Source organism: Vigna unguiculata, chromosome 4 (assembly GCF_037176805.1).
Source record: "Vigna unguiculata cultivar grain cowpea cultivar isolate G323 ecotype 2 chromosome 4, ASM3717680v1, whole genome shotgun sequence".
NCBI lineage: Eukaryota > Viridiplantae > Streptophyta > Magnoliopsida > Fabales > Fabaceae > Vigna > Vigna unguiculata.
This window is the reverse complement of record NC_140795.1, coordinates 37,381,240-37,399,372: the sequence shown is the minus strand read 5'-3', so window position 1 is coordinate 37,399,372 and position 18,133 is coordinate 37,381,240. Positions and strand designations below refer to the sequence as shown.

The 18,133-nt window shown below is 28.5% G+C and overlaps 1 pseudogene; it reads right to left on the bottom strand.

Annotated features, from left to right (window-relative positions):
- Positions 1-12,204: 12,204 nt before the first annotated feature.
- LOC114180726 (uncharacterized) lies at positions 12,205-16,863 on the bottom strand (annotated as a pseudogene).
- Positions 16,864-18,133: the final 1,270 nt, after the last annotated feature.

Genomic DNA, 18,133 nt, shown 5'->3' with positions numbered 1-18,133 from the left:
ATATATATATATATATATATATATATATATATATATATATATATATATATATATATATATAAAATTCACATTCAATTCCAATCCAATGAAAACACAAAGATATTAATTATTAAGATTCAAAGAAAAACAGAATTCTTTTTAAAAATACAGCGAGGATCACTTCAAATTATAATTATAATATTCGGATTTTGAAATCAAAACATGTCTCATCTACATCTATAAAAATAAAAATTGAAATATTTTGGAAAAAAATAGTTTTTTTTTTCTCAAAAATATTTCAATTGATACACTGAACAAATACGACAATTTTAAAATTTTGTGTATAATTTTATTTTTAATTAAGTCTAATTTTCATCAATACAAAAATAATATATCCAAAAGAAGTTAATTCGCCAGTTTTATTTGTAATTTCTGATAAAGTCAAATTATTTTCAATATATATATATATATATATATATATATATATATAAATCCAATGACATTAGAGAATGAGAAGATATATGTATAGAATAAAAAATATAAAACAATTTGTATAAATGCAAGGTCTCTAATTAGTGAAAGTTTATAATTTTTAAGAGTTCAAGAATTTATATTATCTTTTATCTTATATACAAAATTTAGCCTTTATTTTTAGATATAAGTACTTTTCGGCCTTAAACCTTTTATATAAACCAAACTGATTTAAGTTGAGTGTAAGTAGATGAAAAATAATATAACTTTTTTTTTTTGGATAATTGTGATTAATGATCACAGTTTAAGAATAATAAAATTATCTATAATTTATATCTATCTGTATTATTTTTTTATCTTCACATTTATTTTCAATTTTACTTTAAAGTTATTTTAAATTATTTTTTTATCAATTTAAAAAAATGACTCTTTGTTTAAATTTAATTATTTTTTCATTTGAGTTTTTTAAACTTAATATTTTTTTAATTAAAAAATTACACATAAGGTAAATAAAAATTATTTACAATAAAATTATAAAGTTATTTATATTTAACTTTATAATAATAATAATAATAATAATAATTTATATAAAAGAAAGTGAATACAGCGTTTTCACTTCACTTTCACTTATATAAATTACTAAACTTGGTCATTAACCAGATGTATCGTTTTCTTATCAAACTAAATATATATAAGATATTTATAAGATATATAAAAATTCTAATAAATGAACATAACTGTGAAATGTAAACTAAAAGTTAGGGTTTCATTAAGATTTCAGTTTTTAAATTTGAATTTAATGAATAAAAATATTTGGGAATATGATTTTACTTATCAAAATTAATAACCTAAATTAGTTATCTGATATTATTTTACTCTTTTTAAACTTAATTTGGTTTTTTTTTGTTATGTTATTTTAATGGATCACCAAATTTTGAAATTTATTGTTATTCTCTTCATAATTTCCACTATCTTCCTTCCAAATTCCACCACTTTTTTGTATTTATGGTTGTGCCTATTCTCTTTTATTCATATTCGCAATTTTGTTTTATTATTCTATATATCATTATCTCCATCTCTTTTTCATTATCAACGTTGTGTAAATTATTTATGAATATTTATATTTTTTTTCAAGTTAAAATTTATTCATACATAATTTGAAAAATTATCTGTTGAAAACTATTTTATAAAAGTCAATTTACATTTTTTCATATATTTTTTTAGAAGTATTTGTCACATTTATAAAATAAATCTTACATAAAATTCTATTTTCTACTTCTAACATATTATATAAAATCTGATTGGATAATTCTTTATAAACACTTCTAATTTTATTTATAAGTTAAGTTTGATTTATACATAACTTCATAAATTAGTAGGGAGATATTCGTTTTTACCCTTTATTAATTTGTTGATAATTTGGAATGTATGGTTTTTTATATACTATGTACTTTGTTTTATGGAATTACATTTATGAATTGTTATCGGTAATCGTAATTAAAATATTGGCTTAAATAGTAGTTTGGTCCTAGTTTTCGTTCGGTTTTTTCAATATGGTCCTACTTTTGTTTTTTTTTTGTCAATTTGATTTTAATATTGGTAAATTTTATTAAATTTGGTCATTTTCGCTAACACCGTTAAAATAGTTAACAGATGTGAACGATAACCGTCACGTGTCATTTTGTGATTTTCTTTTATTTTTTTGATTTGTTTTAATTTGTTTTAATTTTGTTTTAATTTTTTTTAATTTTAAAAAAATGTACACGTATCAAGCTCATATAATGCCATGTGTCATTTTGTGATTTTTTAATTTTTTTTAATTTTTTTAATTTAAAAAAAAAAATCCACGTGTCAAACTAATATCATGCCACGTGTGAGAGTCAGTTTTTTATATTCAATTTGGTCACAATATTCGTTAATTATTTTCAATTTGGTCCTAATTTTTTTTAAATTGAACATTTTTATTTCTCTCTAAATTGAGACAAAATTTAATTTGTATATATTAAAATGTTTGTTAAATATTTTTAATTTAGAATTAGAGTTAGTTTAAAATTAAAATGAAAAAAGCAATAACACCATTAATTTAAATTTTTAAGAGGTTAAAAATATTTAATTTTAAACCAACTCTAATTTTAAATTACAAATATTTAATTAAAATATGCATTTTAATAAGAATATCCATATAACATTTATATACAAATTATATTTTGTTTTCGGAAAGGAACAAAAATGCTAAATTAAAAAAAATTAGGATCAAATTGAAAACAAATAACGAATATTAGGACCAAATTGAATATAAAAATCTAATTTTGACACGTGGTATAATATTAGCTTGACACGTGATTTTTTTTTTAATTTAAAAATTTTAAATTAAAAAAAAAAATTAAAAAATCACAAAATGACACGTGACATAATATGAGCTTGACACATGTACATTTTTTTTAAATAAAAAAATAAAAAAAAATAAAAAAAATAAAAAAAATAAAAAAAAAATGACAAAATGACACGTGACAGTTACGTTCACATCCGTTAACTATTTTAACGGTATTAGCGAAAATGACCAAATTGAATAAAATTGATGAATATTAGGACCAAATTGAAAAAAAAAACAAAAGTAAAACTACGTTGAAAAAAAAAAAAAAACTAGGACCAAACTACTATTTAATCTAAAATATTTTAAAAAGTATTGTTGGAACATTAATTTAAATCGTATTATTCATTTAATAAAGTGCAATATCTGAATATTTAAGTATTACCATCAGATTCAAACCGATTAGCTTGGCAAAGATTGTTGAAAATATCGTAAGATTTGATATTTTTTCTATAATTGTTGGAATTTCTTTAATAGTTTAAAATTGGTTTCGATATTTAATGTTTTTTATTTTAATGAATAGCAAATGAGATTTTGCCTTGTAATAGTAACTCAACATTTTGTAAAGTATATCCTAGTTCGAATCAAGAAATTAAGCCTATCAAAGCTTAAATAATCATTTTACATTAAAATTTATGGATGGGTATACTAAAATATATAAGTATTATTAATATATAATTAAGTATATATTTTTTTTCTTGCAATTATTTTGCTTTAAATTCTTGTAGATACTTTTTAGTCTAACACAATTATACGTGCCAAAAATATCATGTGTAAAATAGAAGAATCGTTGAAACTTTAACATGATATATGTCTCTTTTTTTTTCTTCCTTAAGCTTAATACAATAAAATCGTATATTAAGAGCAAAAATTTATGAGGAAAAGTTTTATACATAACTTACATATCATCTACTAAGATAACAAGACTTTGATTATTCGTAACTTATTTTTACGTAGTTTCTTATTTATTTTTAAAACAATATTACTTATGAGATAATATTTTTAATTTTTTTATGACTACTCTCACATTTATATTTAAAAAAAATAACTTTTAACCACAAGCTATTTGATTTAGGATTTATTTGGACGAACTTCTCCGTGAAATTTTCAAGGAAAGAAATATAAATAAATAATCACAAGTTAAAAGTTAGTTAACTATTAGTAAAAATAAAAATAAAAAAAAGAGAATTTTTATAAATTAGCTTATACATAAATTATTTGTAGAGTTTTTTTAGAAGTTAGTTAAATAGGACTAATACATCTACAGGGGTTTCAACCCTCTTTGGTCAACGAAGTTTTATTTCATCATTAATGTTATATTGACTTCTTTAGTTTATCTTAATTTAAGTACACCACAAGCTATAAGGTGGACTTTTTATGTAATTAGGATATTAAGATACGTGTGGACACACTTGTCAATAAATCTTTTTAGAAAAGAAAAATAAATAACCAAATGAATTTCACTACAAGAAAAACTTATATTACATGAGATTTTTCTTGTAAATTTGTTAAAAAAATTTGTAAGAAAAGACTTTGTAGTTCCTTCGTGGGTAATCATTTCCGACAAAATTATAAAATTTGCAAGTATTTTCTACAAAATTTGTTGCGAAAAGTGTTTAATACAAAATATTTTGCGAGAAAATTGGTAGCAATTTCTTGCAAATATTTTTTCACAACAAAATTTGTTTCAAAACAAAATTGACAGGAAATATGAGTTTTTTTAGTAGTGTTTCTTCATGATCAAAGTCACCGCAAACTAAAAAATTAAGAATTTGAATAAATTAAATTGTTGTAATTAATTTTATTTAACATTTTGTTCAATGAATAATAAAGTTAATCTATGTATTATTTGTTGAGATATTGTTGATCTTAACTAAATTTTTATTATCTTTAGTTTTAAGAAACTCTTTAACAATTTATACTGAAATTATTCATTGCTTATTTCATTATAGATTTTATTTACATTATCCACTAAAAGGCTAAACCTTAATATAGTTAGTACATTTATGTAATTCAATCCCAAGCAAAATTTTAGTTCCTCATCAAAGTATATGTAAAAATCTCTAGAAACCTATAAATTGAAAAATATAAAAAAACAAAATTGGGTAAAAAAAATTTTCTAATTATAATACAAAAAAATCAACAAATAGAATAAAAAAAAAACAAATTAATAAAAAATGAGAATAAAAAGATTGGTATAAACAACATGAGATTCAAGGAATATAATATGTTAAAACCCTTAAAAAAAGAATATACTATAATTATAAGAAAACAAACTGGTATGGATATTACCAAAACAACCCTATATAAATTTGTGACACCTATCATTCTTATTGGTTTTTCTGACTTTTTCATTGTCTCAGACCATTTGCACTTTCTCTCTTCCTGTAATGGCGCAAACACTGTACATGAAATGACTAGCTTTCATTTCAGACTGTGGTAGTGGTTGAAGAAGCTTCTAGGAAGTAGTGGAAGCTATACTTTGTTGTATGAGGTATGGAAAGTTACTTCCTTCTCTCTTCTGCTCATTTGTAACCCCATTTTCCTATTTTCATTTGTCTTTTACTGTGACTGTGAAGGTTTCTTCTACTTCATCAGGTGATTCTTTCTTTCCATTTTGCATTAGCTGTGAAATTGGTGTATCCATTTCGTGTTCTGTGTTTCCCTTCATTATTTCATTGTTGTTATTCATTGTTATTTTTTTTACAACTGATTTATGGGTTTTGCTGTTAAGGTAGATGTTTTTCTTGATGGTGTGAATGTTTTGTTTCCATTTCATTTTAGCTTTTTTCCTTCATCGTTGAAATGATTTTGTGTTTTGTGGTTATTTTATATTTCTACCAATGTTTCTTCCTATTTATCTTTATGATTATGAGTTTTTGCTTTTGTTAAGGTTTTGTCTTGGTTTTGAATATTGTGATGATTCATTTTCTACCAATGGTTCTTTTTAAATTTTATGGGTTTTCTGTTAAGGTAATGTTTTTCTTGATGGCATGAATGTTTTGTTTCCATTTCATTTCAGGTTTTTCCCTTTATCTTGATATTTGCTTGTGGTTTGTGATTATTTTATATTTGTACATATCTTTGTTATGAGTTTTTGCTATTTAGGTTTTGTTTTTGTGAAGGTTTTGTCTTGATTTTGAGTTTTATCTTACGGTTTAATAGTTTGTATTGTTTTGTGTTACCGTTTTCACTTGGATGTTTGAAATGGATTATTTTTTTCGTTAATTATTTTCTTTTACATTTATGTAATTTGTTGTGTATGTATGAAATGACTTAATTCTTTGTATGGTTTTCTAAGGTTGCAGTTTAATTTTTTGTGATATTTATTTGTCTTATTTTACGTAGGTTGTAATAACGAAAAAGTTTGATATGATCAAAGATATTAACGGTAAGAGGGAGACTCTAAAGTTTGGTGTTAGAGTAGTTGATCACTAGTATGTTAATAACCATGATTCCAATGTGCACTTTGAGATGATCTTGAATGATTAGAAGGTACATGTTAATAATCCTGTAATTATTGTTTTTTTTGTTTACATGTTTAATTTTTTTTTGTTTTTTTATTTCTCTTACTTTTTATTAGGGGGACAAGATACATTGCATAGTTAAAAAGGAAGAATTTGATGTGTGGGATAGCAAGTTGGTTGAGGGTGAAACATATATAATGCACAATTTCAAGATAGTGAAGAATAATGGTCAATATAGGGTTTGTGAACACCCTTTGAAACTACTATTTATTGGAGCCACCTCTGTTAAGCCCTAACCTATTGCAAATATCCCGAAGAAGGTATATGAATTTGAAAGTATAAAGGAAGTAGTAGCTGGTAATTTCTCTCCGGATTTGTTGAATGGTATGTACCACATATTGAATATGTTTAATTAACTAAATAATTTGTTAAGTACAAATGTGTAATTAAATTTTATCTTTTGTTTTTATTATTTTGAGATTTGATTGGTTGGGTTGCAATATAGTGATACAGATCAGTTTGTTTATAAATGTTTAGTGAAAAGTTTGTTTGAAATTCCATGCATAAAAAAGGTGTGTTTAAGGTGTTATAAATTGCTAAAATTGTTTTCCTATTTTGTGAGGTTATTTTGTAATTGACAATTGTTTTTTTTTATGTAGGAAATTATATGTGCAACTGTTAGGTACCATAATTAAGTTTAATTTGGATAACGATGGTTGGTTCTACCTGCTTTGCAATCATTGTAATAAAATAACTTATGAAATAGGTTCTTTCAAATGCACATATTGTGACTTGGAAAATGTCTTGCCTATTTTCAAGTTAGTATATATTTATCTTTATCATTCAATATTTCATACATATTGTTTTGAGGCCTTATAGTTTATGAAAATTGTTTAGGTATAAGTTACAATTACAAGTATGTGATGATTCGTCTAATTATGCCAAATTTATTGTGTGGGATCAAGAATGTAGAAACCTTATTGGTATATCAGTTGCAGATTTGCAAAAGAAAATGGTTGAGGTAATTTTTTTCACATGAATTGTTTTATTTATTTCCTAATTCAAAAGTAATAGAATATGTTTTTGTTTGAACTAGTAATAGGTAGGTGAAGATGATCCAAAGTGCTTTCATGATGATTTGGATGTAATGTTAGGCTGTACTTTTGCATTCAAAGTCCGAACCCAACCAAGGACTAGATGTGCATCTGTAATAAAAATGTTTGACGTTCCCGATACAGTGAAACATGTAAAAGGTCTCATACAACTAGTACAAGTAATAACTTAATTAAATATTGTGGTTGTTTTAATATCTTCTTTTTAAATTAAATAAATTTAAATTGTTTTGTTATTTCATTTATTCTTAATAGATTGGTGAGTGCAGTGATAAAAGCAGAATTGATATCGGATGTGATAAGTCCTCATATTCAATGTATAGTTATTTTTTAAATTTATTGATTAATTTAAAAATTTGTTAATATTGTTTAGTATAACGTAATTAAAGTAAATGTTGAAGTTGTTGATCGTTTAGATTGCTGAATTGTATGGCAAAGATGTATGTAATTTAGCAACAAACAATGATAATGACAAAGTAAGTATCTTAATATTTTAGCTTTATTATTTTCGAATTTGTTATCAATTTACAAATGATGACATCATTTAAATATTTTTGCAGATGAGTTTAAGTGCAACAAGGGATAATGAACTTGATAATGATGTATTGAAAACTCCTGCTAAGAAAATTTTGGTAACCAATATGGAATATTGTGATTCCTCTCAGGACATTGATTCTTGTCAACTATGATCCACCAAGAGCGTCAAAAGTATTAAGAAGGAGAAGAATTAAGCACACTATGTTTTCTATCTGTTTTTTGTTTATGATGAATCAAAACTTTAATGACTTTTTGAAATAGATGTAATTATGGTCATGGTGGATAAACTTCTTAACTGTTTTATTTTGAAATGTAAGGTGACCAAACTTTTGGTGTAAATATATGTCATACTTTAATGTTTAGAGAACATTCTTGAGCTAAGAAGATGAATTGAGTATGCCAAAAAGTGGTTAATTAGAAAATATTAGACCCAATTTCAATATAATTTAATCATTATATTGTGCATATGAAGAAAAATTTACAATATGTTGAGCTTAATATAATAAATAATAAAATGAAATATTGTAGATGTACAGGTTAGACTGAATTAGAAGTTTCATACAAAATAAAAAGTGTAGACATTTCTTAACTTTAGTTAGTTTTTCTTAAATATTAATGTATACGAAAGAAAAAGTGGTCAAGTATACAATATATTCCAGTCTGGATAAAGAATGAACTTATTATCGATCAATCAGTACTAGCGCCAATTAAAATTTAATATAGTTTTTGAATTTAGTAGACTACCATATAAAATTTAATGACACATTTCAATTATTTAGCAAATACAATGTTATGGTCATTATTGATTGATTATATCCTCATGTTTATTTAAAATCAACATTAAATAAAGAACTAACATTATAATGAGTTCATTTTCCAGATAAAATAATTCACACAGATAAAATAATTTATGACATAAACCATAATATAAATAATCTGCAAATGGAAGTAGAATTCAAGTAACAATAAAGGTTTGAAATTGCAAGTATATAAACATAAAGTACTTAATCTGAATAAAATATTAAAATCAAACAAGAAATCCTACTTTAAAGTATCCCAATATAGCAAAATGTTATCGCATAGGAATTAAGATTTTAAAATTTTATAACATTAATAGTTGTTGAACGTTGTTTATCAACCTCCAAGCGTATACCATCTTCATCTTTGAATCCATTTTCCTAGCATAAGTACTTCCATCCACAACTTAAATAACACTATCATGTGGTTCTTTTGGTCCATCTTATGGTACATTTCAACGATCAACCAAAGAAGTTTCAAAGGTAATGGTTTTTCCTGTTCCTAACCAAGGCAACTACAGCAAATTGGGCATCAAAATACTGAAACAATGAAGTTTATTATGTTAAAAAAGTATTGTATATCGTTAACAACAAATTAAAGTTAGATAAACATACATATCAACGAAGAACATTAAACATCATAGTTAGTTAAAGTCTTCTTCATTGAGTAGTAGAAAGAATTTTCATCATCACTAGCACCAGACCCGTGCATACGCACGGGATTTTTTTTTCTGCTTTGCGAAATATTTTAATATATATTTTAGTCAGTAATCAATGCTTTGTCAGATATATTTTAATATATATTTTAATCAGTAATAATTACATGGTTAGATATTTTGAGCTGCAGATTTAAATTTTGCGATAGGTTTCGTAAGATTTTGAGGTGCAGTTTTATATTTTGCGATGGTCAGATATTATTGAAAAAGGCATAGGTTTCGTAAGATTATTTTCGTTATTTGGTCGGCTGGTTCTTTGGTGGTTGAAGATGTCGTCTTGCTGTAGATACAACTTCAAGAACTTATTCCAGAACTCCATCTGCTTGCTAACTCCTGGTGACGTAAGTAATCAGTGAGTTTTGCGATTGATATGCGTTATGAATATTGTTTATATATATGTTTTTGCGTACCTTTTCTTGCTTTGATGAATTCTTTCCTTGTCTTTTTAATGGTTTTGATAATGACATTAATGCTTAGTTTGGTTAATTTTTCTGACATGCATGTTGTATCTGGGTTTGTTGTTGCATGTTTGGGCATTGCAGGGATTTGGGGATTTTGAAGAAGGTTTTATGGTTGAATGGGGTAAGCAGTTGGTTATTGGAACGAACTATTTCACCGATCCAATGGGAAATGTTATGAACTTTGAGTTCGAGAACGATTTGATTAGTAAGGGGATTTTTCGAGTTCCATATGTTTTTGAAGATTTCTACAAACTGGAAGACTTGCACTATATATGTACCTTGTTCTGTGGTGATCGATATTTTCGAATCAAAATTTTTGACACAAACTGGACTGAGATCGAATATCCTGGTTTAGGTAATAGTTACATTGCAGAGGAAGATTTAGTGTGGTCCAGGTTCTTGTCTTCATTTCGGGTGAAGTTAGGTCCCACAGAGGTTAACTTTCGAAGCTCATTAATTTCTTTTTTGTTGTTGTATATCTTTATTCCAATCTAATATTGAATTTTTTTCGGAATGCAGTCTATGATTTGCTTGGATGCATATTTTCTTTTATTCTGGGAGAAGAAATTAATATATGGTGAAGAGATGCAGTTCATAGATCCGTGTTATAAAAGTTTTAAGTTTAAGTTTGATGTGAAACCAAATGGTACAACTATTTTTCGTGGTGGTATTGGAAAGATGTTTAAGTACTACAATTTGAAAGATGAAGTGTACTTGCATCTGAATTATGTTTCGAAGAATGTTTTCCTGTATAAGTTCTTTTCTATAAAAGGAATGGAGATTGATTATAACATAAATGGTGCGTCCTGTTCTCGTAGTGCCAATGTCGGTTCAGATCTTGCTGACAATGGTGCAGATTATTCGTTGGTCAAGTGTTTGACTGATTACGATCTTCGTTCATCGTCGCTGGTACTGTTATTTATATCTTTAATGCCATTATTGTTTTTGAGTAATGATTTTATTGTTGAGTTAATTTGTTAACAATTTGAATTGTTGTTTTCAGTATCTTAACGCTTCGTTTGGTGGATCTGCATTGTCGAAGTCTAAGACGAAGTATATTCTATCAAATGGCAATCGAAACAGCTGGGAATGTTCAATTAGATGGGCTGCAAGATCAAAATCTAAATGTTATCTGGGCTTGGGATGGAAGAGATTTGTCAGTGAAAATAATTTATGCGTTGGAGACTCTATCAAGGTGGAAGTTCAGAAAGATGACGACAAAACAATAATAATTACTAAAGTTTAGGTTGTTTTATGACTTTAGATTGGTAACGCTAAATATAAAGTTATGTGATAACTTTTGTGTGGAAGTGTGGCCCAAGTACTTTAATTATGTTCGCATTTTTGGTTTGGTATGTATGGATATCTTTATTTTGGTGGATTAAGTAAATGGTTTCTGAAACTTAGAATCTTTGATGTATAGTAATGGATAATAATTTCGTTTTGTCGTACTTATCGGTTGGATTTTTGTGCCTCAGCTGTTGTAAGAAAAGTATTGGTTTTTTAAAAATGAAAGAGTAAAATTTTTTATTATAATAATGAAGTTTTACGATAATTGATTACACTGTTAGAATGAATATATAGATGAAGTGATGAAATGATGAATAGATAGATGAACCGATTGATTATAACAACAAACGGAATGTATTTTGACAAATGAATGTGTAATGGTTAACTTAATTTAAATAACAATTTGAGTTGAATATAACAATTTATAATGTCATAATGTTTTACGATTCTGCCTTTCGTAAACGACCATTTTTAAGAGGAAGGTGTTTTGTGCAGGATATGGTTGCAATATAAAAGTGTAGTGTATTTTGGCATGCGTATTATAGTTTTAATACGGGTATTGAAATAGTGGTGGTGTATATAGAAATTAATGAGGTGTCAATAGGGTCAAATTAGTAATTTTGATTGTTGCGTTGTTGGTTGGTGTTGTTTTAAATGATGGGGAATCGTTTTTGGGTATCCATGCTATTATATCATTAATACATGAAGATGGGGCGAAGGAAGAGGGGGAAGCAAGTGAAGTGGAAGAAGCAAGAACAGGTAACTTTTGGTTTTCATTTCGTTCGACATTTTCATTTTTAATAACTATCGATATGTCTTTTTTTGTTTTAAAAAATTCAAGACGAATAATGTTTTATAAAAATTGTGTATTTTTTTGATTTTGTTATATTTGTTGTTATGTAATTTTTTTTTCGTATTGTAGATCTGGAATAGATATAGAGAGGTGCATATAGTATATAATGTTGAGACATATTACAATGATAAAGATATAGGTTGCTTCCATTTACACATTCTGGAAGACTTCCTTGAAAACAACATTTGTTGTATGAGACAAAGGTCTTTTTTCTTTATCATGGATTAATATCTTTAATCCTGATTTAGACTGAACCCTAGAAACTGCAACATATAACTGACCATGGCTAAATACTGATGTGGGTAGGTATAATCCTACCGAACCTAATGATTGTCCCTAAGATTTGTTTATTGTCATGGCGTAGGATAACATGATTGGAAATTGCCTTCTAATTAGCTTGAATGGCCATGGGGACTGGGATGGGGACATAGACATTCTAGGTATATATACTTCATTTCCATTGTTGTTGTCTGTAATAGGTCTTGCACCAATGACATGATTTGCCAGTCTTGTAATAATTAATCTGGTTCCGTTGCACAGACCCTCAGACTGATCCAAATTTCTCAATAACATTATGGGTGATCCTATTTTGAGTTTGATGTTATGACTTGGCAATCCTGAAACAGTCAATGAGTTTAGAAATTCTGGTGTAATGAAATCCATGTCATCATTCGTGAAATTATCAGATTTATCAATTGAATCTGCACTAAGATATTCTTTGTGGTCCCCTGCAAAACAGTATTATTGTTATTTTTGTTGTTGTTGCATGTGTTATAGTATATAATGCATTTGCCGAATAGAAAATGCTTTACCTGGTATCAATGACAAAATATAGTCATTGATTTCATCGACAGTCTCGATTCTACTGGCCAATATTGCTCTGCTCTTTAGATAGTTTTATCACTGTAATTTTGAATTAGTTGTGGATAAGTGGAATCCACAATTGCTTGAAGAGGATCAGTGAATTCTGTTATGAGAAATTGATGTGGTATTTCGATTTCAACCACTCCATCATTTGGTTCACACAACTTTCCATCTCCGAGTTTAACAATCCAATCAGAGAATTCTTCAATTTCTTTTGTTGTAGATTTGTGCAGTCCTGATTGCATAAGTCTCATGTTCTTGGACAATGTCAATACCTGACAGTGATTCTATAGGTATGACGCATTAATTGTAGCATGCACTATATCTGATCGACTTCCTCTAGGAATGACAGGTAGAATCTGTCTAAAGTCACCTCCAAATACAACTACTTTTCCTCTAAAAACTGAATTACATGTTGGATAATCTTTCATAATGTCTTTTAATGTTCTATCCAGCGCTTCAAAACAAAATTTGTGTGCCATTGGTGCTTCATCCCATATTATAAGATGAGCTACTCTTAATAGGTGGGCAACATCAGAACCTTGTTCAATGTTACAGATGGAATTTTCAAGTATAGGAATCGGAATTCTAAATTTAGAATGTGCTGTTCGTCCACCGGGTAACAAAAGTGATGCTATTCCGCTTGATGCCACTGTGAGGACTATTTTTCCCCGTGACCGCAGTGCTGATGATAATGTTGACCACATAAAAGTTTTTCCTGTGCCCCCATATCCATACAAGAAAAACATTCCACCATTGTTCTTCATAACGGCCTCATTTACCATTTTGAATATGTTCTTTTGTTCAACTGTAACATGAAATAAGGTAATGGTGGATATAATAATTGTAACACAAGTCATTGTAACTTTCTCGTTAATCATGTACGATGAAATTATATTTGAACTACTAACCTGTCATCGAATTGAAGTTCCTTTCAAATAGGTTATGTTGTTCAGCAATGTTATAATCTAGTTCAGAGTATATCAATCTATTACCACAATTAGTTGTTGCAAAAGCATCAGGATAAGACATTGAAGGAAACTGTTTCAAACTTCTCCTATTTTTGAGAAGGAGGTCTTCAATTTCAGATAAAGTTAAATTTTTCAAGGTGTCATTGCTAAGTTGCAATTCTGCATAAATAATATGACAATTACTAAGATGTATTTTGGCGATCAATGAAAAAATAAGTTGGGTACTATTTTAAATATACCTGGATTTCCAGCTATTATTCTTTCTCTGTGTAGTATTCCATCAGACAACCAATGCCACGTCTTTTCCCATACTTGATCCGGTCTATTAAGACTATCACAAACTAACATAGTTACAAATAGTTTTCTTAGGAAGTGACCAGATCCCCAATCTTTTGCTTCTGTAATAGCTTCTATGTATTCATTATCATCTGCTAAGAATCCAGACGCTTGGCAGGCATCTCTAAAAGTTGGATACACTATGTTGTTGACTGTCCTAATGTCTTTGTAACATGATGGCCCTTTGATTACTGTAAGCATTCTCCTAAGATAGAAAAGTTCACCTGCTGTTGGTGGCACCCAAATGAGTCTTCCAATTGTGTTGCCCTTTTTCCTTGGTTTCCAACATCTATCCTTTTTGACATATACAAACTTTGAAACAAAAAGTGGGTATGTTAAAGACTTTGCATCTTCATGCGTTTTATTGCACTCCATCCAGCTTGTAAACATAGATTCTGCAACTGTAGGTTTTCCTAGTATATCGTCAATATAGTCGTCATCCTTGAAGTAGACTGACTGCTCACCAGGAAGATGAAAAAATAGTCTTTCTACAGCTGGATTTCTTCCGTGAATAGGAAATGAAAATATTCTCCAACATGCTTCACTGGGTGATATATATCTACAATCAACATACTGCTTGATTTCATCTACATCTTTGGCCGAACCTGAAGATTGGTTGTTGTTATCCACTATAGCTGCTGTAATTCTGTCATAACACTTGTTAATGTATTTGAATAAGTATTTTATGGAGGTACTTCTATTACACCATTCAACATTGATATGAGCTTCATACTTAAGCAACAACTTTGAGTTGTATGGAACCACTGAACGGTTGTCTAAGCAAATGTCATTCTTGACAATACATATTGAATTATTGTGTCTGCGGTAGTGTGGGAATCCATCTTCAGAAATAGCAGTTGTCTCTTGAAACATCTTTGGATAAAACCTAGAGCACTTTCCATTTTTCATGCAAGGCAGAGATTTGTTTGGTAATCCACATGGCCCATGAATCATGTGATCTTTCACACATTCATATAGTTTTGGTTCTTGTTTAGGACATGGTATTTCAGCTGAAATAACCCTATCAATATCTTGCGTAGTTGGATATTTGCAATTGGAATGCAAGAAGAGAAGTAGATGTGCATGTGGCAGACCACGTTTTTGGAATTCAATAGTGTACATATCTGCATTGAAAACATATCAATTATAACCTGTAATTAGAATTATTAACATATAACAACTTTGTAGTTTTAGTGTAATCCTCACATGCAATAACCTTTCCAAGTAAATGATTTTTTGTTAAGTCTGTAAGAAGTTGATCGAATTTAATTCGGAATACCCTTGAGATCAAGTCTGGCCTATCAGATGGTGTCAAATTTAGGTTAGACAGTATCCTGCGAATCTCAGGCCATTTGGGATTGCATGTGAAAGTTAGAAACAGATCTGGAAAACCAACATAACTACAAATGGCCATTCCATCAAAATACAATTGATTCATAAATCTTGTGCCTCCAACGAAAGTGGATGGTAGAACAACTCTTTTTCCCTTGCTTGATCCTTCTTCATGGATATTTGAACTTGTTTGAGAAAGATTATTGTACTTATCCACTCTAAGCTTTGATTGGTTATTCCTAATAAAGGACAACCGTTCAGATTCTATCATAGTATAGCCGTCAACCACGAATTGTTGAAACAATCTCTTTGATCTAAGTACTGTTTGGGCTTCATTCTGTCTTGTCTGAATTCTGAAACAAAACCATTCTCTGATTGTTAGGCGGTTCCTCTTTGAATTGTTCCCACTACTGATATCGCGATGTGTAACATCATGTCTATATCCATCTTCACCATATGGAAATAGTAAAGGATATTGAAATCCTAGGTAACTGGTGTGCAACTCATTAATTCTTTGCAGCTTTCCACTCCTGTTTTCCATTATAATATCCCTTGGAGAAGCACTGTCAACGTCACCAACAATTAAGGCTGCTACTTCTGAAACATTAGGAGTATTGTATATCCTTCCATCCTTAGTTCTATCAGCAATAAGTCTTAGTTTCAGATTCGTAAATTCTTTCTCCCGATAGCGATCTCTTGCCATTCTAAAAGATTTTGCATGAACATTGTGTTCATCTAACATGTCCGTTAGCTTCTTTACAATTTCGATATCAACCTTGTTGTCGTTCCTAAAACAAAACAATAATTTGAAATTGCCTTAACTTGTACAATATCTCGATTGAAGTATATTGGTTAAGTAGAATTACCTTAATGATTGTATTCTGTTGTGAATTTCATTTTCAGTGTCGTAGATGTAGAGTTGGGCAAATCTTGGTACTTCTCCAACAGGTGGTAAAAGACTTCCAATTCTATGACAAACTTGGCCTTGTATTCGTAAATTAGGAGGACCATGACCATTCTTGTATGTGTTATCAATTTTGGCTCCAGGTGATGTAAATGCAAACATCATATTATATGTTCTGATATGCTGTTGAAAATTTCTAGACTGTATTGAATTGGATTCAAATAGCAGTTTTTGCATTACAATTGGGGGATCATTCAAAAGGGGCAACTGAATTTTTCCATTTCCACAACACAATTGAAACTTTGGATTAGCAGAGTGTGCATGTTTGTCTATTCTTTCTTGGTACCACATTTGGGCTTTACAATGTCTACATATGAAAACTGGATCTCCTATATCTGCATAAATAGTGAAATAATACGAAAGTGATCAGCAATTTAATTTAATCATGGAATGTAATAACACATTCATATAGGATTAGATATCATATCTCTCTGCTGAACTACTGGGATAATCAGTTGCCATAACAGTAGCAATAATTTCATCTGCATTCATAGACCAAATTTGATGATTAAAGTTGCATATATTATTCCAAACATATATGATGATTATTTAAGTTGACCAAATATTTGAGTTGTTTTTGTTATAATATGACAATGGTACCTTCAGTAACATCATCAGATAATGTATTAGCATTTTCTTCAACAGGTTCACCGATAGAAGACTCAGTCTGAGGTATTGCATTCTGCTGAGAAGACGTTCCTCTATACAAATAGGAATGACTCTGAATTGTTTCCCTTGAACCAACTATATGAAACTTTTGCAACAAATTTTGTCGCAGTGAAATGGTATGATCTGCATATGTATGACTATTTCCTTCATTTGATTCCTCATAACAATTTTGTGTACTTTGTTGATTGAGAATATTAGTTGTCACATCACAGAATGGGGTAAACATTCTTCTTTTGGCTTGATAGTTGAATGACGGTGTGCATTGCTGATTATTTTCCTTGTTAATCCTCTTCTCTTTGAGTATGGTTTTTCTTTTTGATCGTGCATTTGCAGAACAAATGTAGGAAGAGTTTTCGTCCTCCATTGTTAAGATAATTGATATCAAGTAACTGCATTTCAAAACAATATTACAAATATTACAATGTACTCAAAATCAAAGTCTTTATTAATGAAGCAATAATATATTATTCATTTTGGAAAATATCAGAACTTGAAAAAGTGATACCTGTATGCATGTTGTAAATGAGATCTTGATTCATTGGAAGTTTGGAGATGTTGTATTGAATAGCTTCTTTCCGATACATTGGGAGTAATCTTATGTTTGAACCTAGTTGAATCTGTTTTTGATGGTTAATTATCTTCATTGTGTATGCAACAATAATGGCGCGAAATGAAACTCCATTAATTTCCATTACATCCGGATTTCAATAATATGTCTTGTCCAATTAATAAAAAGTTGTTCATGCAATGAGTATAGTATGTTCATTACAGAGTTAAAGTACATTGTAGTGCAATGAGTACAGTCGTCTTAATTTAATGCAACACTATTGATTGCCGTCAATTAAAAAAGGTAATATTTATATATATAGACAATATAATCTAATATATATATAGTTATAGGCAATAGTGTATGGATAGAAAATATATACTGGCCGTTCACATT